This window comes from Onychostoma macrolepis, chromosome 11 (assembly GCF_012432095.1).
Source record: "Onychostoma macrolepis isolate SWU-2019 chromosome 11, ASM1243209v1, whole genome shotgun sequence".
Classification (NCBI taxonomy): domain Eukaryota; kingdom Metazoa; phylum Chordata; class Actinopteri; order Cypriniformes; family Cyprinidae; genus Onychostoma; species Onychostoma macrolepis.
Window position 1 is genome coordinate 7380653 of NC_081165.1, and position 23494 is coordinate 7404146.

The 23494-nt window shown below is 39.2% G+C and overlaps 13 non-coding genes across 13 annotated transcripts; all 13 read right to left on the reverse strand.

Moving 5' to 3' along the window:
* Nucleotides 1–358: 358 nt before the first annotated feature.
* Nucleotides 359–430, reverse strand: trnac-gca (transfer RNA cysteine (anticodon GCA)). Its single transcript has one exon. It is a non-coding gene; the product is annotated as a tRNA-Cys (tRNA).
* A 314-nt stretch (nt 431–744) lies between these two features.
* Nucleotides 745–816, reverse strand: trnac-gca (transfer RNA cysteine (anticodon GCA)). Its single transcript has one exon. It is a non-coding gene; the product is annotated as a tRNA-Cys (tRNA).
* A 292-nt stretch (nt 817–1108) lies between these two features.
* On the reverse strand, nt 1109–1180 carry trnac-gca (transfer RNA cysteine (anticodon GCA)). The gene has a single exon. It is a non-coding gene; the product is annotated as a tRNA-Cys (tRNA).
* Nucleotides 1181–1725: 545 nt separating this feature from the next.
* Nucleotides 1726–1797, reverse strand: trnac-gca (transfer RNA cysteine (anticodon GCA)). The gene has a single exon. It is a non-coding gene; the product is annotated as a tRNA-Cys (tRNA).
* A 314-nt stretch (nt 1798–2111) lies between these two features.
* trnac-gca (transfer RNA cysteine (anticodon GCA)) lies at nt 2112–2183 on the reverse strand. The gene has a single exon. It is a non-coding gene; the product is annotated as a tRNA-Cys (tRNA).
* A 292-nt stretch (nt 2184–2475) lies between these two features.
* On the reverse strand, nt 2476–2547 carry trnac-gca (transfer RNA cysteine (anticodon GCA)). The gene has a single exon. It is a non-coding gene; the product is annotated as a tRNA-Cys (tRNA).
* A 544-nt stretch (nt 2548–3091) lies between these two features.
* Nucleotides 3092–3163, reverse strand: trnac-gca (transfer RNA cysteine (anticodon GCA)). The gene has a single exon. It is a non-coding gene; the product is annotated as a tRNA-Cys (tRNA).
* Nucleotides 3164–3476: 313 nt separating this feature from the next.
* On the reverse strand, nt 3477–3548 carry trnac-gca (transfer RNA cysteine (anticodon GCA)). The gene has a single exon. It is a non-coding gene; the product is annotated as a tRNA-Cys (tRNA).
* A 349-nt stretch (nt 3549–3897) lies between these two features.
* Nucleotides 3898–3969, reverse strand: trnac-gca (transfer RNA cysteine (anticodon GCA)). Its single transcript has one exon. It is a non-coding gene; the product is annotated as a tRNA-Cys (tRNA).
* Nucleotides 3970–4737: 768 nt separating this feature from the next.
* On the reverse strand, nt 4738–4809 carry trnac-gca (transfer RNA cysteine (anticodon GCA)). Its single transcript has one exon. It is a non-coding gene; the product is annotated as a tRNA-Cys (tRNA).
* Nucleotides 4810–5353: 544 nt separating this feature from the next.
* Nucleotides 5354–5425, reverse strand: trnac-gca (transfer RNA cysteine (anticodon GCA)). Its single transcript has one exon. It is a non-coding gene; the product is annotated as a tRNA-Cys (tRNA).
* A 314-nt stretch (nt 5426–5739) lies between these two features.
* On the reverse strand, nt 5740–5811 carry trnac-gca (transfer RNA cysteine (anticodon GCA)). Its single transcript has one exon. It is a non-coding gene; the product is annotated as a tRNA-Cys (tRNA).
* A 290-nt stretch (nt 5812–6101) lies between these two features.
* Nucleotides 6102–6173, reverse strand: trnac-gca (transfer RNA cysteine (anticodon GCA)). Its single transcript has one exon. It is a non-coding gene; the product is annotated as a tRNA-Cys (tRNA).
* Nucleotides 6174–23494: the final 17321 nt, after the last annotated feature.

Genomic DNA, 23494 nt, shown 5'->3' on the forward strand with positions numbered 1-23494 from the left:
AAACAAAAGAAAATGAATTATATACTTCATTTTTGATAAAAGAGAAAAACAACTGATTCACTTCGAAAGCAGGACTATGATTATTCCAAAATTTCACCAAATCCAAAGGGGGCACCCAGATTTGACCGGGGGCCTCTTCATCTCTAGTCAAATGCTCTACGGCTGAGCTACTCCCTATGCAACCAAAAACTCAAAACAAAAGCAATGAAATTACATAATTCATTTTGACAACATCAGCCTCACTTTGAAGTCAAGGTTTGGGTTGTTCCAAATCCAAACACGACACCTGGAATTGAACTCTTGATGTGCCTTAATTTGAAGTCCTGACTTTGGTTTTTCCAGAATCTGCCATAAACAAAGGGGGCACCTGGATTTGAACCAGGGACCTCTTGATCTGCAATCAAATGCTCTACCACTGAGCTATACCCCCATGCACTCTAATGCTCAAAATGAAAGCAATGATATACTTCATTTTTACAACATAAACCCGCCCCCCAACTGATTAACTCAAGAGTCCGGGCGTCGGTTTTTCTAGAATCCTCCATAGCCAAAAAGGACACCCGGATTTGAATCGGGGACCTCTTGATCTGGAGTCAAATGCTGTACTACCGAGCTATAACACCCACAAACCTAAAGGACCAAAACCACAGAAAAGAAATCAGATCCTTCAATTTGACAAAATCAAAAGATAAAAGCCTTGATTTGATGTAGAGAAATTGAAAATTCCAGCTTTTCCAACTCTGAAGGGGGCACCCGGATTTGAACCGGGGACCTCTTGATCTGCAGTCAAATGCTCTACCACTGAGCTATACCCCCATGCTTTCAAATGCTCAAAACTAAAGCAATGATATACTTCATTTTGACAGCATCAGCCTCACTTTGAAGTCAAGAATTTATAGTTTTTCCAAAATCCAACATATCCAAAGGGGTCACACAAACTTGAAAAGTTGAACTCTTGATCTGCAGTCAAATGCTCTACCACTGAGCTGTACCCACAAGCATCCAAAACCTCAAAACAAAAGAATTGATATACTTCATTTTGAAAACATGAAGGAAAAAAAACCTGATTCTCTTAGGAGTTCGGTTTTTCTAGAATCAGCGACAGCCAAAGGGGCACTCGGATTTGAACCGGGGACCTCTTGATCTGCAGTCAAATGCTCTACCACTGAGCTATACCCCCATGCTTTCAAATCCTCAAAACTAAAGCAATGACATACTTCATTTTGACAGCAGCAGCCTCACTTTGAAGTCAAGAATTTAGTTTTTCCAAAATCCAAAGGGGTCACACAAACTTGAATAGCTGACCACTTGATCTGCAGTCAAGTGCTCTACCACTGAGCTATACCTACATGCATCCACAACTTCAAAACAAAAGAAAATGAATTATATACTTCATTTTTGATAAAAGAGAAAAACAACTGATTCACTTCGAAAGCAGGACTATGATTATTCCAAAATTTCACCAAATCCAAAGGGGGCACCCAGATTTGACCGGGGGCCTCTTCATCTCTAGTCAAATGCTCTACGGCTGAGCTATACCTACATGCATCCACAACTTCAAAACAAAAGAAAATGAATTATATACTTCATTTTGACAACATCAGCCTCACTTTGAAGTCAAGGTTTGGGTTGTTCCAAATCCAAACAGGACACCTGGAATTGAACTCTTGATGTGCCTTAATTTGAAGTCCTGATTTTGGTTTTTCCAGAATCTGCCATAACCAAAGGGGGCACCCGGATTTGAACCAGGGACCTCTTGATCTGCAGTCAAATGCTCTACCACTGAGCTATACCCCCATGCTCTCAAATGCTCAAAATGAAAGCAATGATATACTTCATTTTTACAACATAAACCCGCCCCCCAACTGATTAACTCAGGAGTCCGGGCTTCGGTTTTTCTAGAATCCTCAATAGCCAAAGTGGACACCCGGATTTGAATCGGGGACCTCTTGATCTGGAGTCAAATGCTGTACTACCGAGCTATAACACCCACAAACCTAAAGGACCAAAACCACAGAAAAGAAATGAGATCCTTCAATTAGACAAAATCAAAAGATAAAAGCCTTGATTTGATGTAGAGAAATTGAAAATTCCAGCTTTTCCAACTCTGAAGGGGGCACCCGGATTTGAACCAGGGACCTCTTGATCTGCAGTCAAATGCTCTACCACTGAGCTATACCCCCATGCATTCAAATGCTCAAAACTAAAGCAATGATATACTTCATTTTGACAGCATCAGCCTCACTTTGAAGTCAAGAATTTATAGTTTTTCCAAAATCCAACATATCCAAAGGGGTCACACAAACTTGAAAAGTTGAACTCTTGATCTGCAGTCAAATGCTCTACCACTGAGCTTTACCCACAAGCATCCAAAACCTCAAAACAAAAGAATTGATATACTTCATTTTGAAAACATGAAGAAAAAAAACCTGATTCTCTTAGGAGTTCGGTTTTTCTAGAATCAGCGACAGCCAAAGGGGGCACTCGGATTTGAACCGGGGACCTCTTGATCTGCAGTCAAATGCTCTACCACTGAGCTATACCCCCATGCTTTCAAATCCTCAAAACTAAAGCAATGACATACTTCATTTTGACAGCAGCAGCCTCACTTTGAAGTCAAGAATTTAGTTTTTCCAAAATCCAAAGGGGTCACACAAACTTGAATAGCTGACCACTTGATCTGCAGTCAAGTGCTCTACCACTGAGCTATACCTACATGCATCCACACCTTCAAAACAAAAGAAAATGAATTATATACTTCATTTTTGATAAAAGAGAAAAACAACTGATTCACTTCGAAAGCAGGACTATGATTATTCCAAAATTTCACCAAATCCAAAGGGGGCACCCAGATTTGACCGGGGGCCTCTTCATCTCTAGTCAAATGCTCTACGGCTGAGCTATTCCCTATGCAACCAAAACCTCAAAACAAAAGCAATGAAATTACATAATTCATTTTGACAACATCAGCCTCACTTTGAAGTCAAGGTTTGGGTTGTTCCAAATCCAAACAGGACACCTGGAATTGAACTCTTGATGTGCCTTAATTTGAAGTCCTGACTTTGGTTTTTCCAGAATCTGCCATAAACAAAAGGGGCACCCGGATTTGAACCAGCGACCTCTTGATCTGCAGTCAAACGCTCTACCACTGAGCTATACCCCCACGTGCTCAAATGATCAAAATGAAAACAATGATATACTTCATTTTTACAACAAAACCCGCCCCCCAACTGATTAACTCAGGAGTCCGGGCTTCGGTTTTTCTAGAATCCTCCATAGCCAAAGAGGACACCCGGATTTGAATCGGGGACCTCTTGATCTGGAGTCAAATGCTGTACTACCGAGCTATAACACCCACAAACCTAAAGGACCAAAACCACAGAAAAGAAATCAGATCCTTCAATTTGACAAAATCAAAAGATAACAGCCTTGATTTGATGTAGAGAAATAGAAAATTCCTGTTTTTCAAACTCTGAAGGGGGCACCCGGATTTGAACCGGGGACCTCTCGATCTGCAGTCAAATGCTCTACCACTGAGCTATACCCCCTTGCTTTCAAATGCTCAAAACTAAAGCAATGATATACTTCATTTTGACAGCATCAGCCTCACTTTGAAGTCAAGAATTAAGTTTTTCCAAAATCCAAAGGGCAGCATCTGGAATTTTCAATTTCAGGGCTTCGGTTTTTCTAGAATCCTCCATAGCCAAAGAGGACACCCGGATTTGAATCGGGTACCTTTTGATCTGGAGTCAAATGCTGTACTACCGAGCTATAACCCCCACAAACTTAAAGGACCAAAACCACAGAAAAGAAATGAGATCCTTCAATTTGACAAAATCAAAAGATAACAGCCTTGATTTGATGTAGAAATTGAAAATTCCTGTTTTTAAACTCTGAAGGGGGCACCCGGATTTGAACCGGGGACCTCTCGATCTGCAGTCAAATGCTCTACCACTGAGCTATACCCCCTTGCTTTCAAATGCTCAAAACTAAAGCAATGATATACTTCATTTTGACAGCATCAGCCTCACTTTGAAGTCAAGAATTTAGTTTTTCCAAAATCCAAAGGGCAGCATCTGGAATTTTCAATTTCAGGGCTTCGTTTTTCTAGAATCCTCCATAGCCAAAGAGGACACCGGATTTGAATCGGTACCTTTTGATCTGGAGTCAAATGCTGTACTACCGAGCTATAACCCCACAAACTTAAAGGACCAAAACCACAGAAAAGAAATGAGATCCTTCAATTTGACAAAATCAAAAGATAACAGCCTTGATTTGATGTAGAAATTGAAAATTCCTGTTTTTAAACTCTGAAGGGGGCACCAGATTTGAACCGGGGACCTCTCGATCTGCAGTCAAATGCTCTACCACTGAGCTATACCCCCTTGCTTTCAAATGCTCAAAACTAAAGCAATGATATACTTCATTTTGACAGCATCAGCCTCACTTTGAAGTCAAGAATTAAGTTTTTCCAAAATCCAAAGGGCAGCATCTGGAATTTTCAATTTCAGGGCTTCGGTTTTTCTAGAATCCTCCATAGCCAAAGAGGACACCCGGATTTGAATCGGGTACCTTTTGATCTGGAGTCAAATGCTGTACTACCGAGCTATAACCCCCACAAACTTAAAGGACCAAAACCACAGAAAAGAAATGAGATCCTTCAATTAGACAAAATCAAAAGATAACAGCCTTGATTTGATGTAGAGAAATTGAAAATTCCAGTTTTTCCAACTCTGAAGGGGGCACCCGGATTTGAACCGGGGACCTCTTGATCTGCAGTCAAATGCTCTACCACTGAGCTATACCCCCATGCGTTCAAATCCTCAAAACTAAAGCAATGACATACTTCATTTTGACAGCAGCAGCCTCACTTTGAAGTCAAGAATTTAGTTTTTCCAAAATCCAAAGGGGTCACACAAGCTTGAATAGCTGACCACTTGATCTGCAGTCAAGTGCTCTACCACTGAGCTATACCTACATGCATCCACAACTTCAAAACAAAAGAAAATGAATTATATACTTCATTTTTGATAAAAGAGAAAAACAACTGATTCACTTCGAAAGCAGGACTATGATTATTCCAAAATTTCATCAAATCCAAAGGGGGCACCCAGATTTGACCGGGGGCCTCTTCATCTCTAGTCAAATGCTCTACGGCTGAGCTACTCCCTATGCAACCAAAACCTCAAAACAAAAGCAATGAAATTACATAATTCATTTTGACAACATCAGCCTCACTTTGAAGTCAAGGTTTGGGTTGTTCCAAATCCAAACAGGACACCTGGAATTGAACTCTTGATGTGCCTTAATTTGAAGTCCTGATTTTGGTTTTTCCAGAATCTGCCATAACCAAAGGGGGCACCCGGATTTGAACCAGGGACCTCTTGATCTGCAGTCAAATGCTCTACCACTGAGCTATACCCCCACACGCTCAAACGCTCAAAATGAAAGCAATGATATACTTCATTTTTACAACATAAACCCGCCCCCCAACTGATTAACTCAGGAGTCCGGGCTTCGGTTTTTCTAGAATCCTCCATAGCCAAAGAGGACACCCGGATTTGAATCGGGGACCTCTTGATCTGGAGTCAAATGCTGTACTACCGAGCTATAACACCCACAAACCTAAAGGACCAAAACCACAGAAAAGAAATCAGATCCTTCAATTTGACAAAATCAAAAGATAACAGCCTTGATTTGATGTAGAGAAATTGAAAATTCCTGTTTTTTAAACTCTGAAGGGGGCACCCGGATTTGAACCGGGGACCTCTCGATCTGCAGTCAAATGCTCTACCACTGAGCTATACCCCCTTGCGTTCAAATGCTCAAAACTAAAGCAATGATATACTTCATTTTGACAGCATCAGCCTCACTTTGAAGTCAAGAATTTAGTTTTTCCAAAATCCAACATATCCAAAGGGGTCACACAAACTTGAAAAGTTGAACTCTTGATCTGCAGTCAAATGCTCTACCACTGAGCTTTACCCACAAGCATCCAAAACCTCAAAACAAAAGAATTGATATACTTCATTTTGAAAACATGAAGGAAAAAAAAAAAACTCTCTCTGGAGTTCAGTTTTTCTAGAATCAGCCATAGCCAAAGAGGGCACTCGGATTTGAACCGGTGACCTCTTGACCTGCAGTCAAATGCTCTACCACTGAGCTATACCCCCATCCAGCCAAAGTTTGAGAACAAAAGAAAATAAATTATATCCTTCATTTTAACAACATAAAAAAAAAATAAAAAAAATTGATTCACTTAGGAGTTCGGATCTTGGTTTTTCTGGAATCCACCATAGCCAAATTGGGCACTCGGATTTGACAGGGGGCCTCTTCATCTGTAGTCAAATGCTCTAGCACTGTTACCCTTATCCATCCACAGCTTCAAAAGAAAAGAAAATACATTATATACTTCATTTTGACAACATGAAAATGCATCCAAAAATCTTTGGTTTTTCTAGAATCCACCATAGACAAAGGGGTACCCAGATTAGAACCATGGGCCATTTCCTCTTTAGTGAAATGCTTTACTACTGAGCAGTGTTGGGTGTAACGCGTTACTGAGTAACACCTTACTGTAATTAAATTACCTATCCACTGAAAATGTAAAGTAATGTATTACTGTTCATTTTTTGGTAATTTAATTACAGTTACTTATAAAGTACTTGCGTTACATACAGTAAATAATTTAAACAGTTCTAAAATCAATATTGAATTTTAAATCTAAATTTACCCTCTAAAGATAAAATTTAATGCAGCAGCGTTAACCCTCCGTGTGCCGGTTCGTTCACTTTCAGATTTTCCTGATAAACAGAGAAACCTTAAATACTCAGATACATATACCGTATTGACCCGATTATAAGACGATGTTTTTTTTTTTGGAAATACATCTGAAAAAACGTGGTCGTCTTATATTCGGGGTCTAGACTTTGACATGTCTGTAATACACCCACAACAATAGGTGGCGCCAAAAACGCATAAAACGAGTGTGCTATGAAATATGTAATATGTCGTGACTGTCATGTTAGCCTGATGGGAACAAACTTCCTCTGTAAGTGATTTTAAAACATAAGACAATACCCAGATTTGAAGACTACAATAAGATTTCACTTCTACTGTTAATAAAATTGAAAATTGAAATGGATAGCTTAAATGTTATATAATTCATATGGGCTACCTGTTATTTCAATGGTATATCAAAAAGTGTATATTTTCAATGTCATTGTTGGTACATTTTACCAGTATTTACCATACTTTCAAAACAAAAATTAAAATAGGAAAAATATGCAGTTTGAAAATAATTTAAGAAAATGTTTTACAGAGAGAGAGAAAAAAAAACAAGATTTGGTTTTCAAAAAGCCTTTTTCCAAAAGGTACATCTGGAAAAAGGGGGGTCGTCTTATAATCAGGGTCGTCTTATATTCGGGACAATACGGTAAGTAGGGTTGCCAACCATCCCGTATTAGCCGGGGTGTCCCGTATTTTGGGCCTAATTGATTTGTATTCAATTAATTGAAGGCTAAAGCTTTCCGCAAAGCCCCATGAAACATAACTATGAATGTGTCCGCAAGAAATAGTAAGGAGATATTTGAATTATTTACTAATAAACTAATGTTTTCTGAGTCCGTTTCGCAAGGATGAAGTTGCTGATCCTGACTCGCCATCTCCTCGTTAGACGCGCCTTTAGAGAGAAATGCATCTTTATTGATCATGATTAAGATTATAATAAAAATATTTTTGTTTTCGATTTTTTTTATTTCGTTAAGTGATAATTTAAAGCTTTCTATAGATATATTTATCCTGTCTGTGAGGCATGTATTCGTTCAGCTTTGGTTCGTTTTTGTGAAGCGCTCCTGTTCATGTTTTATAAAAGCACAACATTTTGTTGATATTGTGAGTGCACACAAATAAAAGTAGACCCTATACAGTTCCGAATGATGTATTACTCTTACCTTTATCAGAAAGAAAAAAAAAAATGACAGCGTAGGCTATTTTAGACTAAGTTGTTTCCACTGAAAAAAATGCAAGTGTTTGAGCTGGTGCCTCCATGTCCTGCAGAGCGCGCTTTGGCTTCCACTCTCCGCACAAACTTGGATATAGGCTAGCGCACATTATTATTATAGCGCAGGTTTAAAGTTTAAACATTGTTATATGCTTGAACTGTTTTAGTATATCTATAGATTTTATTTTAGGCAAGTCATGATGATTTGAGAAGGCTAAATTGATCAAACATAGGCTATGATAAGCTCACTGTATGCTTGGTCGTTACTTTAAAAAACACAAACTTATATTTAACGAACAAAAATACTCCAAACGTTTTTCTAAATTAACTTAATAAAAAAAACGAAACGAAATATAATTGTTTTGCCATTACATACAAAACTGAGGCTAGGGCCGGGTTAGGACGTAAATTTGAGGCCCGTGCAGGGCACTAACGCCAATTCCGTCCGTGTTTTGACTTCAGTAAATCAGTTTTGTTGAATACAACCAATGTGATTATTTTTCATGAGTCTTTGGTTGCACAGATACTATTTAAACTAAACTGAGCTAGACAATGACATCTCTGAATTCAATAATGAAATGTCTTTAACTGAAAATTGAGAAAATTGAGTGTTTAATCTTATCATTATACATTACTGACACTCTATCCTCCAGTTTGATAATGTTAAGTGCTTTGACACAATCTGTATTGTTAAAAGCGCTATATAAATAAAGATGACTTGACTTGACTTCATTTTGACAACATTAAAAAACAACAGCTTCACTTTGATGTCAGGAATTTGATTATTCCAAAATTTCACCAAATCTAAAGGGGACACCCAGACACAATGGACCAAAACCACAAAAAAGAAATTAGATAATACAATTTGAAAAAATGAAAAAACAACAGCCTTGTTTTGAAGTCAAGAGTTTGATTATTCCAAAGTTGTCAAATGCATCCAAAGCCTCAAAACAAAAGTAGGGAAGTTATACACTTCATCTTGAAGTAAAAATCATCTTTCAGTACAAAGAAATCATCTTTGTACTGAAGTCAATCTTTGGCTATTCCAAACATCCTAAGCACAAAGGGGGCCCCAGGTTTGAAATGGGGAGCTCTGAACTATAGTCGAAAGCTCTACCACTGAGCTATACCCTCTTACATCCCAAGCTGCAAAACAAAGGAAAGGAAATTATATATATCATTTTGTCACAGTGTCACTAGCCACACTAGATCCTAGCTCCACCCACTCATTCACAATCCCTGAAATTCTAATTCACCGCACCTGTCAACACTCATCAGGACTTACATATAAACCACCACGATGCACTGCACGTTAGAATCTACTAACGCAATGTAAATAAGAGATTCAGTGTGAAGCATAGAGAACATCATTGATTATAACGTAACTTTGTGAGATTGCGATAACCTAAGAAGTGTGACAGCTTTTTAGATATTATAAATGGAGGGCATTTATACAGTACATAGCAATGGATGCCACGAAAAATTGTATATTATTTAAGGTTAGAGCAGCCTCAATAATTTAAGAAGCACCCTCAGCAATTTGTTTTTAGGGGCATGATATTAAAATGACGATTGTTTTCAGCCGCCACATTTATCAACATAAAATCATTTGTACGATGGGATTGGTGGCATACGAATGTTTCATTAATCACATGTGAACCCTATCATAAGTTGATTTGTGTGCTCGGACCTTAATGGGCCTCATTAAACAATTTAACATACTTTACTGGACTGCATAAGATGAAAACACCAAATCCAAGTGATGAAACAGTGCTACCTGATTGAACCGCACAGCGCATGAGAACAGCCAGACCGGACAGGTGTCTCCGCACAGCGGGAGTTAGCTCGACACTTTTGATGCTCTGTTGAAGTGATAACTAGCGCTTGATCCATTTAACTTCAACACACAACACTTACAGCATTATATGTGAACAGTAAAGTCTCTGTGGTGAAACCAAATTGAATAGCTACAACTATGTAAACTGATGTGTCAAGGTAAACTGAACAAAACAGTAAACACAAGCATTTCAGTCCACACAGCACCACTCTAACCAGTCACTTACACTGATGACACCCTTATTAATGGCTACTTATATAATTTATTTATTTATTTATTTTATCATTGTTGTTGTTAAAAAAGGAATAAAACCTTGGTAAGGAGTATGGTTTTTGCCTTATTCAAGATCTTAGTAATACTAAGATACTAAATGCTATACTTACTTAGTAATACTCTGGATTCAAAAGTTACAGTAGCGTTTCATTAGGGCAACTTAGGAGGTTTTAATAGTTTTAATACATTTTAATTGAAGTAAATTATTAATTCAATAATTAAGTGCCTGCAATGTAATTCAATAATATTATTGTTAAATTATTTATTTATTATTTGAGCCCAAGTGCAGCCTTGATGATTCTCCTCTTCTAAGGCCAGAAAGAAGACCTTCTAATAATAAAACTCAGTCATATACTCAAATGACGTTGCTGTTTCAGGAAACCTGTTTGTGTTGACCTCATATCTGTTGTTAATGCGTTTATGTTTTTAATGTGTTGTAGCCTGGAATTAGTTTTTTGTTTTGTTTATTTGGACCCTCATTAGCCACTACCAAGGTAGTGTGTATTCTTCCTGGGGTCCAACAAGTACAAAAATTAATTAATAAAAGTCAATTCAATATAACATACAAACCCAAAATTCATTAAAACATCAAAATCAACAATTTACTCTATACTGTGCCATTAAATATTCCTTTAAAGATTTTTAAACCTAATTTTACTTGTTAAAAGATATTTAATATCTGATGGCAAATCATTCCATATTTTCATTCCTCTATACATTACAGTCCGTTGCTTTGCATTAGTTTTTTCACAGGAAGTAAAAATCATCCTTTTGATGCTTGCATGGTGTTAAAATTATGACTAGCACTACTATACAAAAGTTGACAGTACAGGACATTAGGAACTCTAGACACTGAAATATTTCTTATAAAACAAAGCAAATAAATAGCTGTCCTATCCTTCAGCAGTGGCCAACCTAAAATGTTGTGTATTCTCACAATATTAACCCTTCTATTACAGTTTAGAGTCGTGCAGCTCTATTCTGGACTAACTGTAATTTTTCCAAGTCTTTACTTGATGTACTCAACCACATTGCTGGACAGTAGTCCTAAATAAGTAAGAACCATTTTTTGCACAATTTGCACAAAAAATGCAACACTGTGGTAAAAATTTTGCACATCTCTTAATGACTGATATACCTCTTCCCATAACTATTACCATATTTTCTGTTTTGACCACTTCAGCCTACTGTCTAGCATAACTGTCACGATCACCAACTGGAGTGCCCATGAGCTCCACCAGTGGGCACTCCATACCTGACTTTTACCTTTCACCCAGGACTCCATTTCCCATAATCCTTTGTCCGACACATCTGCACTCATCATCAATTGCTATCACCTTTCACATACACTTTCACACCGCTGTTGATTGTTAGCCTGTAATGTTTCCTGGTCTTCCGTGTTTACTTACGGTGCATTGCCTTTGTGTTTTGATGCTGGACTGTTCCTTGTTTCATGATTGTTTGCTGCCTGCTCTGACCTTTGCCTGCTCTGTGGATAAATCTTTTGGATTACCTTGGATTACTCTGTTTTGCTGATACTGACCCGGCCTGTCTGACTACGTTTTATTAAATAAAGTTGCATTTGGATCCACACCTCCGTTGTCATGCCCCTTATTTTACAGTAACTCCAAGAATTCTGATTTTCTCTACCTGTTCAATAGGCACACTCTTTACAGACAGATTTAACTGTGGTTTGAGTTTAAGTTTAGAATTTGATCCAAACACAGTGCTTTTGGTTTTAGTCAAATTTAGAACCAACTTACTATTCCATACCCACTTTAAATGGGGTCACTAATTGTAATTCCTCATCCAAATCAGTAGACAATTTTTCAATTGATGTTGCTGGTTGATATAATGTTGTGTCATCTGCGTACATAACTGGCCTTGCACACTTTAAAACCAGAGGAAGATCATTGGTAAAAATAGAAATAAAGAATGGTCCCAAACAACTTCCTTGAGGCACACCACATTGCAACTCTTGCACTAACTGTTACGGCTGGTGCCGTTTTGTGTTGTTGTTTGTTGCTTTTCTTGTCTCTCTTTTGTTCGTCTTTACTTTTACTTTCTTAGCGCTACGCCATTGGTCCTGCTCCCTGCCAATCATCGTTGGAGGAGATGACGTCATCTATCTCGTCCTAATTAGTGACCAGCTGGATCTATAAAAGGAAGACACTGAGACAATGCGGGAGATGCCTTGTTCGTGTCTGTTGCTAGTTGTTTTGAGATTGTGTTGTTTAGCTAATGCTAACTTTGTATACTGTGGTTTAAGCTTTAGTTATATATGTTCACGTGTGTTTTGTACATTAAGCTCCATTTTATCTTCATTTATGTGAACTTCATTTGGTAAACCATTTGTATGTATATGAAAGGGAGAGAAGGAGAGGAAAGGTAAGAATATCACGTGATCTACATTTTTCATCCCGTAGTGAATGATTGTTAAATACACTAGGTAAGGGGCGTGCCTCACCTGCTGTACTTTTTGTTTTTGCTAGTGAGAGTAGCTTAGTTTAGGGTATCTTTGGATACTGAAGATTTTCTTTTCTTTTTGTTTCTCTTTAGTTAAGTTTAGATTTGATAACGGAGTTAGAGGGTTATGTTTTGATTATTTATTTTGTTTGACTGCCGCCCAGTTCCCTTCTCTTCCCCTAACTATTTGAGCTGATTTCTTTCTTTAGTATTCTTTATGTAAATATTATTGTGAACGGTTTAGGGACAAGAGTTTTCCCACTGTAAACATTGTAAATAAACACTGGTTTGTTGCCTTTAGTGCTTTGGTTTTTATTTCTTACGCTGGTATCGGATCAAGACCAGACCTCAGCAATTAATGTTATTCCCTATACCCCTTAATATCGCCAGGGGACGTAACAAACGAAAAACTTTCATTATAAAATACACATTGTCACCTATTAGTCAGGGAAATTTTAAACCAGTGTACGGTATAGGTAAATTTATAACATTTCAGTTTTTCCAGAAATAATCAATGATCCAATAGATCAAAAGCTATGCTAAAATCTAGCAATACTGCTCCTGCTAAGTTATTGTCATCAATCTGTACTAAGCAATCATCTGTTATGTGTTAATGCCGTTTCTGTTGAATGTCCTCCTCGATATGTATGCTGAAAATCAGAGAATAAATTATTCTCCTTAAAGAGAGACTGAATTTGCTCACAGACTATCATTTCAAACACTTTACTAAGAACTGGTAGCAACTTATTGGTAAACTATTAGCACCATTAAAACCTAGTGCTGCATTTTTCTGTAGAGGAATAACCTTTGCTGCTTTCCATGCTAAAGAAAAAATAAAATCCCCTTTTCAATACTGATGTTATAGATATTGAAGGAATATTTAGCATACCTACACTACTCTTAATTATTCCTGTAGTAGAAAACATTGTGGCACCAAGATCAGAGACAAGAAGCCATGATAGATAAAGCAGAAATCTTTGGAAGAGTTGAAGCAGATGCCACCGTTTTAGAGCAATATTCTAGGGGCTGGCTTCAAATTTTGTAAGAGTTCTGTTGTTTTTTCTACTTCATCCAAAGAACACTAACTTTTCTCAACATTTATGTTACAACTGCTAGACATAGAATAAAGCAAAAGGCTTTAATCTGAACCCCAATTTGGGTAAATTTAAAACACAGTGACGATGTCAGACAGTGGATGCAAGCTGTAAATCAAGTATAACTGAGGCTTCTCAAGGTTTAAAACGATTAACTGTTAAAAACATTACATTTATTTTTGAGAAACTAAATGTTTATTGCCCACAGTGCCAAAACTAATTGATGGCTTAGCCTACACAGGCTAATTAAACATTTTACATAGCAATGCATTTAAATTTCTTGGATAAAAACTCGGGGCCTCTTCAATGATAGTTAATTGTTTCGGTCACACTTTATATTAGGTGGCCTTAACTACTATGTACTTATATCAAAAATTAAGTGCAATGTACTTATTGTATTGCAAAACACTTTTACTGCTATTGAGGTGTTATATGGGTAAGGTTAGGGACAGGTTTGGTGGTATGGGTAGGTTTAAGGGTGGGTTAAGCTGTAAGGGATGGGTCAACAGAGTAATTATAAATGTAATTACAGAAATTAATTACAGATGTAACTACATACAGGTATTTTTAAAAATATAAGTACAATGTAAAAACATGTACACAATAAGTGCATTGTATTAAATGATTAATTTAAATGTAAGTACATAGTAGTTAAGGCCACTTAATACAAAGTGGGACCATTGTTTCTAATTAATAAAAAACTAATACACATTAAGAACACAAATTACAAAGACACTATTTCATGATTTATAGATAACATTTAATAAATTACACTTTAATGAAAACATTTGCAATTATTTTTATGACCAGCAGGTGTCTTCACTGTGTGATGTTTAGAGTGCTTCAAAACAGTATATAATTTTGCAAAAAAAGTGGTTCAATTGTTTCAGTTTTGAAAAGCTCTGTTTTCCTATGTCCAGCAGTTTCTAAAATTTTCCAAGTAGAACAGCCTTTTGTTTCAAATTATTGTTGGTAAATATCCTCTTTATCCAGTACGTTTGTTCTCTGTTCTTCTTGATATAATTTTATTGACAGAGAAACCGTTCCAAATGATTTTTGAGGAAGGGGTCCGAACAACTTGAATAGAATCACAAACATGATTCATTGGCATCACTGGTTGTGATTTTTAAACAGCCAACAGAAATACTGAGTACATGTGTCAAAATATTGCTTGTGCATAATTATTAATTGGGCCTCATTCATGAGACTTTTGTAAATATGAGTAAATTATGAGTAATTTGTGTGTAAAATGGACCTTAATAAAAAGATCTTCTCTGGATTCAGAATTGATATTTAAATGTGTGCATGGTAATTCCAATCAAGAGTAAACAGGGAACACACACATGATTATTCACAATTAGCATAATCCCTGCCCATGAACTACAACTCTGTGAATTACATGTAGAGGAATGTCATGGGATCTTTGGACTCCCTTCTGAGGTTTGGCTCCAGTATATTGTACAAATGTATAAGAAACTAATTTGTCATATGCTAAAATTAATATTCAATTAAAGTGTTAAAGGGGGGCTATATGTAAGTATTTTCACTTCGCTTTTTTTTTGCTTCTAATGAAATTTAAAAAAAAAAAATTTTTTCCCAAACTTCCGAGGCTGTCTGTAGGCTGATTTTTATTTCAAATTCTATGGACAGTTTTACCAGGGAAATCAAAAATATGTGTCTTTTGTGTCAATGTTCTGGATAATGCTGAAAGATGTCAATGTGTCAGGCGAAGAAAGCAGACTGCACTGACATACATTTTACTATGTGCACTGTTTGAAATCAGTGACTGACAGCTAGATTTAGACATATGTGACTTCTCAGATAAGTATTAAAGGTTTAGTTCACCCAAAAATGAAAATTAGCCCATGTTTTACTCACCCTCAAGGCATCCTAGGTGTATATGACTTTCTTCTCTCAGACGAATCCAATCGGAGTTATATTAAAAATTATCCTTGCTCTTCCAAGTGTTAGAATGGGAGTAGGCGGGTGTTTTGTTCAACAGTCCAAAAGATGTCAAATAAAGCGCATCCATCCATGCTAAAACGTGCCTCACATTGCTCCGAGGGGTGAATAAAGGCCTCCTGTAGTGAATCGATAAGTTTTTGTAAGAAAAATATCCATATTTAAAATGTTATAAATACTTTTATCTCTCTTCTACTAACTGTCATATGTGCATGCCGTTCCGGTGGATGACGTAGTATGTATGCACCTGTGAGATATGCTATTCTTATGAGTTTGTTTACAGGAGCAAAGGAAGCAAAGTTTCCTTACTTTACCAAAGGAAAACCAGTCTCCTCTTGGCTTATATCGAAATCCTCTGACCTGTCCCGGCGCGAGGACACACGACTAGGGGGAGCTTATGAGGAGTGATTATTCCGACTGTCAAATGTGTTTGTGAAAAGTGAAAGTGTTTGTAGTTTAAAAAACTTTATAATGCTCATTCAGGGAATCGGATCTTCGGATTAACATCACGAAAATTCACCTATTTCTCCCGAAATAAATAAAAGTAAGTCACCGTTGAACTAGGAGAAGAATAAAAATCGAAATATCGTGCCTCACAGGACCACGGTGCTACATAAATACAGGCATACAGCAATGAAGTAAAACAATATAAACCTATACACAACTATCCTACTGATAGATTTGACTATAAATATACTATATATAAAAAATGTTTTACCTATACATAAACTAAAAAAACAAGCAATACAAACTATACGAGTGCTTCAGATAAATACTGTACATGTGCGAAGAGAAACATTGTGAGTCAGCAGCTGGCTGGGGAACAGTGCAGGATGATTTGTAGTGCATGAGCATGTAAACATACATATATTACGGTCTTTTTGTGGGATTTGTATACACACAGCAGTGTCAAGTGCGCATAGAGGAGGAGAGTGTGCTACTACAGGTGGTTTGTACAGGCCCACTCACCTGTGTGTAGCACACTTCAATTGCACAAAAAAAGCTCCATAAGTTTCAGATGGTCCATGTTTCAGGAGGTAGGGGGTTTGTATGGGGTTTCAGAGAGGGGCGGGGTGATTCGAGTTCAGGGCTCTCACAGCCTGGGGGAAAAAGCTGTTGAGCAGTCTGGCAGAGCGGGCTCTGATGCTCCGGTACCATCTTCCTGATGGTAGGAGCTGGAAGAGACTGTGGGAGGGATGTGTGGAGTCCTTCACGATACTATTGGCTTTGCTGGAGCATCGTGTGAGGAAAATGTCCAGGATGGAGGGGAGAGGGGCACCGATGATCTTTGCAGCTGTGTTCACTGTCCGCTGGAGGGTCTTGCGGTCTGCTGCGGTACAGTTCCCGTACCAGACATTGATGCAGCTGGTCAGCACACTCTCAATGGTGCCCCTGTAGAAAGTGGTGAGGATGGGTGGAGGGAGACTTGCTCTTTTCAGCCGGCGGAGGAAGTGTAGGCGCTGTTGTGCCTTCTTGGAGAGTGACATGGTGTTGGTGGACCAGGTCAGATCCTCTGTGATGTGCACCCCCAGGAATTTAGTGCTGCTGACTCTCTCCACAGGCGAGCTGTCGATGGTCAGTGGGGGGTGGTCAACAGAGTTCCTTCTGAAGTCCATCACAACCTCCTTTGTCTTACTCACATTGAGGGACAGGTTGTTAGTGCCACACCATTTCGCCAGCTGTGCCACTTCCTCTCTGTAGTGCGTTTCATCGTTGTTGCTGATGAGACCTACCACTGTTGTGTCATCAGCGAACTTGATGATGTGGTTGGAGCTGGACTTGGCAGTGCAGTCATGGGTCAGCAGCGTGAAGAGCAGCGGGCTGAGCACACAGCCTTGTGGGGCACCTGTGCTCAGTGTGGTAGTGCTCGAGGTGTTGTGGCCGACACGGACTGACTGAGGTCTTCCGGTTAGAAAGTTCAGAATCCAATTACAGAGGGAATTGTTAAGGCCCAGCAGGTTTAGTTTGTTGATGAGCTGTTGTGGGATTATTGTGTTGAATGCTGAGCTGAAGTCAATGAACAGCATTCTAACGTAAGAGTCTTTGTTTTCTAGGTGGGTAAGAGCCAGGTGGAGGGTGGAGGAGATTGCATCGTCTGTAGAGTGGTTTGGACGGTATGCAAACTGGAGCGGGTCGAGTGTGTTGGGGAGGCTGGTTTTGATGTTGTGCATGACTAACCTCTCAAAGCACTTCATTATGATTGGAGTCAGTGCTATGGGACGGTAGTCATTTAGACAGGACACAGGTGATTTCTTTGGTACAGGTATGATTGTTGTGGATTTGAGACATGTGGGGACGACTGCCTGGCTCAGCGAGGTGTTGAAGATATCTGTTAGGACATCTGTCAGCTGTTCAGCACAGTCTTTCAGTACACGGCCAGGTATGTTGTCGGGACCCGCAGCCTTGCGTGGGTTGATCCTAGATAGGGTCTTCCTTACGTCGGCTGGAGACAGACAGAGCGCCTGGTCGTTTGGAGGTGTGGGCAGTTTTTGTGCAAGTGTGTCATTCTGCATTTCAAACCGTGAATATAAAGTGGTTGAGTGTGTCTGGGAGGGATGTGTCGTCATCACAGGCCTGTGGCGGGGGCTTGTAGTCTGTGATGGTCTGAATGGCTTGCCACAGACTCCGTGTGTCTCTGCTGTCTGTGAAGTGATTGTTGATTTTTTGAGCATATGACCGTTTTCCATTTTTGATGCTGCGGGACAGATTGGCTCTTGCTGTTTTGAGGGCTGCTTTTTCTCCAGATTTGAAAGCTTCATCTCTGGTCTTTAGCAGCCCACGAACCTCTGCTGTCATCCATGGCTTCTGGTTGGCGCGTGTGGTGATGGTCTTGGTGACTGTCACATCATCAGTGCACTTTTGGATGTAAGCAGTCACAGTTTCAGTGTACTCCTGCAGGTCTGTGTGGTTGTTGTAAGTGGCCGCCTCTGTAAACATGTTCCAGTCTGTGTCCTGGACGCAGTCCTGCAGTGCTGAGGTAGCGTTTTCTGGCCATACCGTGATCTGTTTTTGAACCGGTTTGGCAAGTTTGAGAAGTGGTCTGTATGCTGGGATTAGCATAACAGAGATGTGGTCCGAGTACCCGAGGTAGGGGCGGGGTTCGGCTTTGTATGCGTTCTTTTCTGTTGTGTAAACAAAGTCCAGTGTGTTTTTTCCCCTTGTTGCAAAGTTCACATGTTGGTAGAACTTTGGCAAAACTGTCTTTAAGCTTGCGTGGTTGAAATCACCGGCTATGATGAAAAAGCCGTCAGGGTTGTTTGTTTGTTGTTCGCTGATGGCGCTGTACAGTTCACGAAGCGCGTCCTAAGTGTTTGCACACGGGGGAATGTAAACCGCGACAATAACGATGGCCGTGAACTCCCGCGGCAGATAGAACGGTCGACACTTCACAAACATAAACTCCACCAGCGAGGAACAGTGTTTTGATACTAACGCAGCATTGTTACACCATTCTTTGTTGATATACACACACAAGCCACCGCCGCGAGTCTTACCAGACAGTGATGAATCTCTGTCCGCTCGGTAGCAGGTTAGCCCGTGCAGCTGAATGGCGGAGTCCGGGATGTTGTCGTTTAGCCATGTTTCAGTGTAAACAGACATACAACAATCCCTTGCCTCATGCTGTGTAGATCGACTGAGTTGAATTAAGTCCAGTTTGTTTTCCAGAGAGCGGACGTTTGAGAGCATGAGTGTTGGAAGAGCCGGTCTTGTGGGGTTAGCCCTTAGCCTGGCTCGTATACCTCCGCGCTTACCGCATTTCTGTCCTCTCTCACACCGCTTGCGACGCCGCCTTGTGCGGGTAGCGTCAGTAGGCGAGGCCGCGGTCTCGAGGTCCGGCTCCAGCAGTAAACAAAGGCCTCGTAGCTTCTCAGTAGCCGCCGGTGAGAGTTTGTGTTTGTATGTGTTGTCGATATCCAAAAGGCTTTGGCGATCATAGATGTATCCCGGAGTGATCTCCCGATGAATTAGCGGTAAATTGACATTGTTTGGAGACGAACAGACGACATTAAAAGACATAAAAGCACCGTCTTTGGGACCCGGAGAAGCCGCTGCGTCTGAGCGCGCCGCCATCTTGGATTTCTTTATTCACAACATTTATGTGAATAAAACACATCGTCAGATTTTAATTGAAAGGATTATTATTGCCACTTTCCTTAGGCACCAGTGCATTTAACAAACTCACAAACATCAGTGAGTATTTAACAAATGTCTTTTGTGCTAATAATTCATTTATATACGATACGATTCAATATACTTTATTGTCCCCTGTAGCTGCGTGTACCTTCGCATTTTATTGAATCTCTATCTTACTTTCACTCCCTTTTGTCTAAAGTGATAATATACAACTTAATTCCCACCATATTTCTGGTGTTATTTTTCAAACTAATCTAACTAATTTGATCGTTCGCCTTTAAAAACCGTGAGTGCAGCTTGTTAGCCCGTTAGCTTGTCACTCGTGGTTCTTTTTGCATTTCTATTCGTGCCTATTATTATTTTTATTTTTTTATTTTATTTTTTTTCCTCGCTCATCAAACAACAGTGGTAAGTGGTAAGATAAGTTGGTATCATTCATCAATCACGGTGAGTAATGGCTTCTTCTCCTGCTATTGTTGTTTGCACTGTTTGCCACATTATCTGTCTCTGTCAGCAGCGAGGGATGCACATGTGATAAATGCAGGGAAATAGTTAGGCTGACAGAGAAGGTTTTAGAACTAGAGACACGCATCCAAACTTTAGTTGAGGACAGTAAGAATGTGAGGGCTGTAGATACTGCTTTGGATGCGACTAGCTCATGGAGTCCGGAACGTGAAAATAGAGACACCAGCCACCATAGTCCATTGTTTACCAGGAGCCAGAGCACCTGACATCTTGGCAAATTTAAAAGTGCTGACTAATGCTAAACATAAATTCAGTAAGATTGTTATCCACGTCGGCACTAATGATGTTCGAATTCGCCAGTCGGAGATTACTAAAAATAATGTTAAAGAGGTGTGTGAACTTGCAAGTACGATGTCAGACACTGTAATATGCTCTGGTCCCCTCCCTGCTTACCGGGGTGATGAGATTCATAGCAGACTGTCGTCACTTAATGGCTGGATGTCTAAGTGGTGCCTGCAAAATAACATAGGCTTTATAGACAATTGGAAGAATTTTTGGGGCAGACCTGACCTGTTGAAAAGAGATGGTGTTCATCCCTCCTGGGGTGGTGCCGCTCTTCTCTCTAGAAATACGGCACATAGTCTTAGAGTTCGTACTTGACTAACTGGGGCCCAGGTCAGGAAGCAGACAGACTGGCTAAACCAACCGTCTGCTAGCCACCTCACGTCACAGAAGTCAGTTAACTCTCAGCACATAGAAACTTTTTCACCTAGATATCACTCTATAGAGTCTGTGTCTGTTCCCCGAACTAGAAAATACAGAAAACATCCAAACCAAAGTAATAGTAACAATTTAATTGATGTTCAACAAATAAAAAACCAATATAATACAGATAAACACATGATAAAGCTTGGCTTACTGAATATTAGATCCCTTTCTTCAAAAGCACTTTTTGTAAATGATATGTTCACTGACCATATGTGTGCTTTGTCTGACAGAAACCTGGCTAAAACAAGATGATTACATTACTTTAAATGAGTCTAAACCCCAAGATTACTGTTACAAACATGAACCGCGTCCAAAAGGTAAAGGGGGAGGTGTTGCTACAATTTATAGCAATATTTTCAGTATCTCTCAGAGGTCGGGTTTCAAGTATAATTCGTTCAAAGTAATGGTGCTTCATATAACGTTATCCAAAGAAACAAGTGTTAATGATAAATCCCCTGTGATGTTTGTACTGGCTACTGTATACAGGCCACCAGGGCACCATACAGACTTTATTAAAGAATTTTCTGATCTTCTATCGGAGTTAGTGCTGACTGCAGATAAAGTCCTAATCGTTGGTGATTTTAATATCCATGTTGCTAATGAAAGAGATTCGTTGGGATCAGCATTTATAGACATTCTAAACTCTATTGGTGTTAAACAACACGTGTCAGGACCTACTCATTGTCGAAATCATACTCTAGATTTAATACTGTCACAAGGAATTGATGTCAGTGGCATTGAAATTTGGCAGCAGAGCGATGATATCTCAGATCATTATCTAGTCTCCTGTATATTCCATATAGCTAAAGCTGTAAAGCCAACTCCTTGTTACAAATATGGTAGAACCATTACCTCTACCACAAAAGACTGCGTTATAAATAAACTTCCTGACTTATCTCAGTTCCTCAGCATATCCAATAGCTCAGAACAACTTGATGATGTAACAGGAACTATGGACCCTCTCTTTTCTAGCACTTTAGATGCGGTTGCTCCTTTACGCTTAAGGAAGATTAAGGATAAGAGTCCAACACCGTGGTATAATGAGCACACTCGCGCCCTAAAGAGAGCAGCCCGGAAAATGGAGCGCAGCTGGAGGAAAACTAAATTAGAGGTATTTTGTTTAGCTTGGCGGGAAAGTACCCTATCCTACAGAAAAGCATTAAAAACTGCTAGATCTGATTACTTTTCGTCTCTTCTAGAAGAAAACAAACATAACCCTCAGTATTTATTCAATACAGTAACTAAATTAACGAAAAATCAAGCATCAACAGGTGTTGGCATTTCCCAAGAGCATAGCAGTAATGACTTTATGAACTGCTTCACTTCCAAGATCGATACTATCAGAGATAAAATTATATCCTTGCAGCCGTCAGCTACAGTATCGCATCAGATAGCGCACTATAGATCCCCTGAGGAACAATTCCATTCATTCTCTACTGTGGGAGAGGAAGAATTGTATAAACTTGTTAAATCATCTAAACCAACAACATGTATGTTAAACCCTATCCCATCTAAACTACTAAAAGAGCTGCTTCCAGAAGTCATAGAACCTCTTTTGGCTATTATTAATTCATCATTGTCATTAGGATATGTCCCCAAAACCTTCAAATTGGCTGTTATTAAGCCTCTCATTAAAAAAAACACAACTTGACCCCAAAGATCTAGTTAATTACAGACCGATCTCGAATCTCCCTTTTCTGTCAAAGATACTAGAAAAGGTAGTATCCTCACAATTATATTCCTTCCTAGAGAAAAATTATATCTGTGAGGAATTCCAGTCAGGATTTAGATCGTATCATAGTACTGAGACTGCTCTCATTAGAGTTACAAATGACCTGCTTCTATCATCTGATCGTGGTTGTATCTCTTTATTAGTTCTACTGGATCTTAGCGCCATGCTCGACACTATCGACCACAACATTCTTTTGAATAGACTAGAAAACTTTGTTGGCATTAGTGGAAGCGCCTTAGCATGGTTCAAATCGTACTTATCTGACTGCCATCAGTTCGTAGCAGTGAATGAAGAGGTAACATATCGATCACAAGTGCAGTATGGAGTACCTCAAGGCTCAGTACTAGGCCCATTACTTTTCACGCTTTACATGTTACCCTTGGGAGATATTATCAGGAGACATGGTGTTAGCTTTCACTGTTATGCTGATGCTACTCAGCTCTATATTTCTTCGCGGCCTGGTGAAACACACCAAATTGAGAAACTAATGGAATGCATAGTCGATATAAAAAAACTGGATGACGAGTAATTTATTACTGTTTTTTTCTTAAAAAACAGGTGTTAATTATCGGACCTAAAAACACCACATGTAATAACTGAGAACATTATCTAACACTTGACGGCTGCTCTGTCAATTCTTCTTCATCAGTCAGGAACCTATGTGTGCTGTTTGATAGCAATCTTTCATTTGAAAGCCATGTTTCTAGCATCTGTAAAACTGCATTTTTTTCATCTCAAAAGCATATCTAAATTGCGACCAA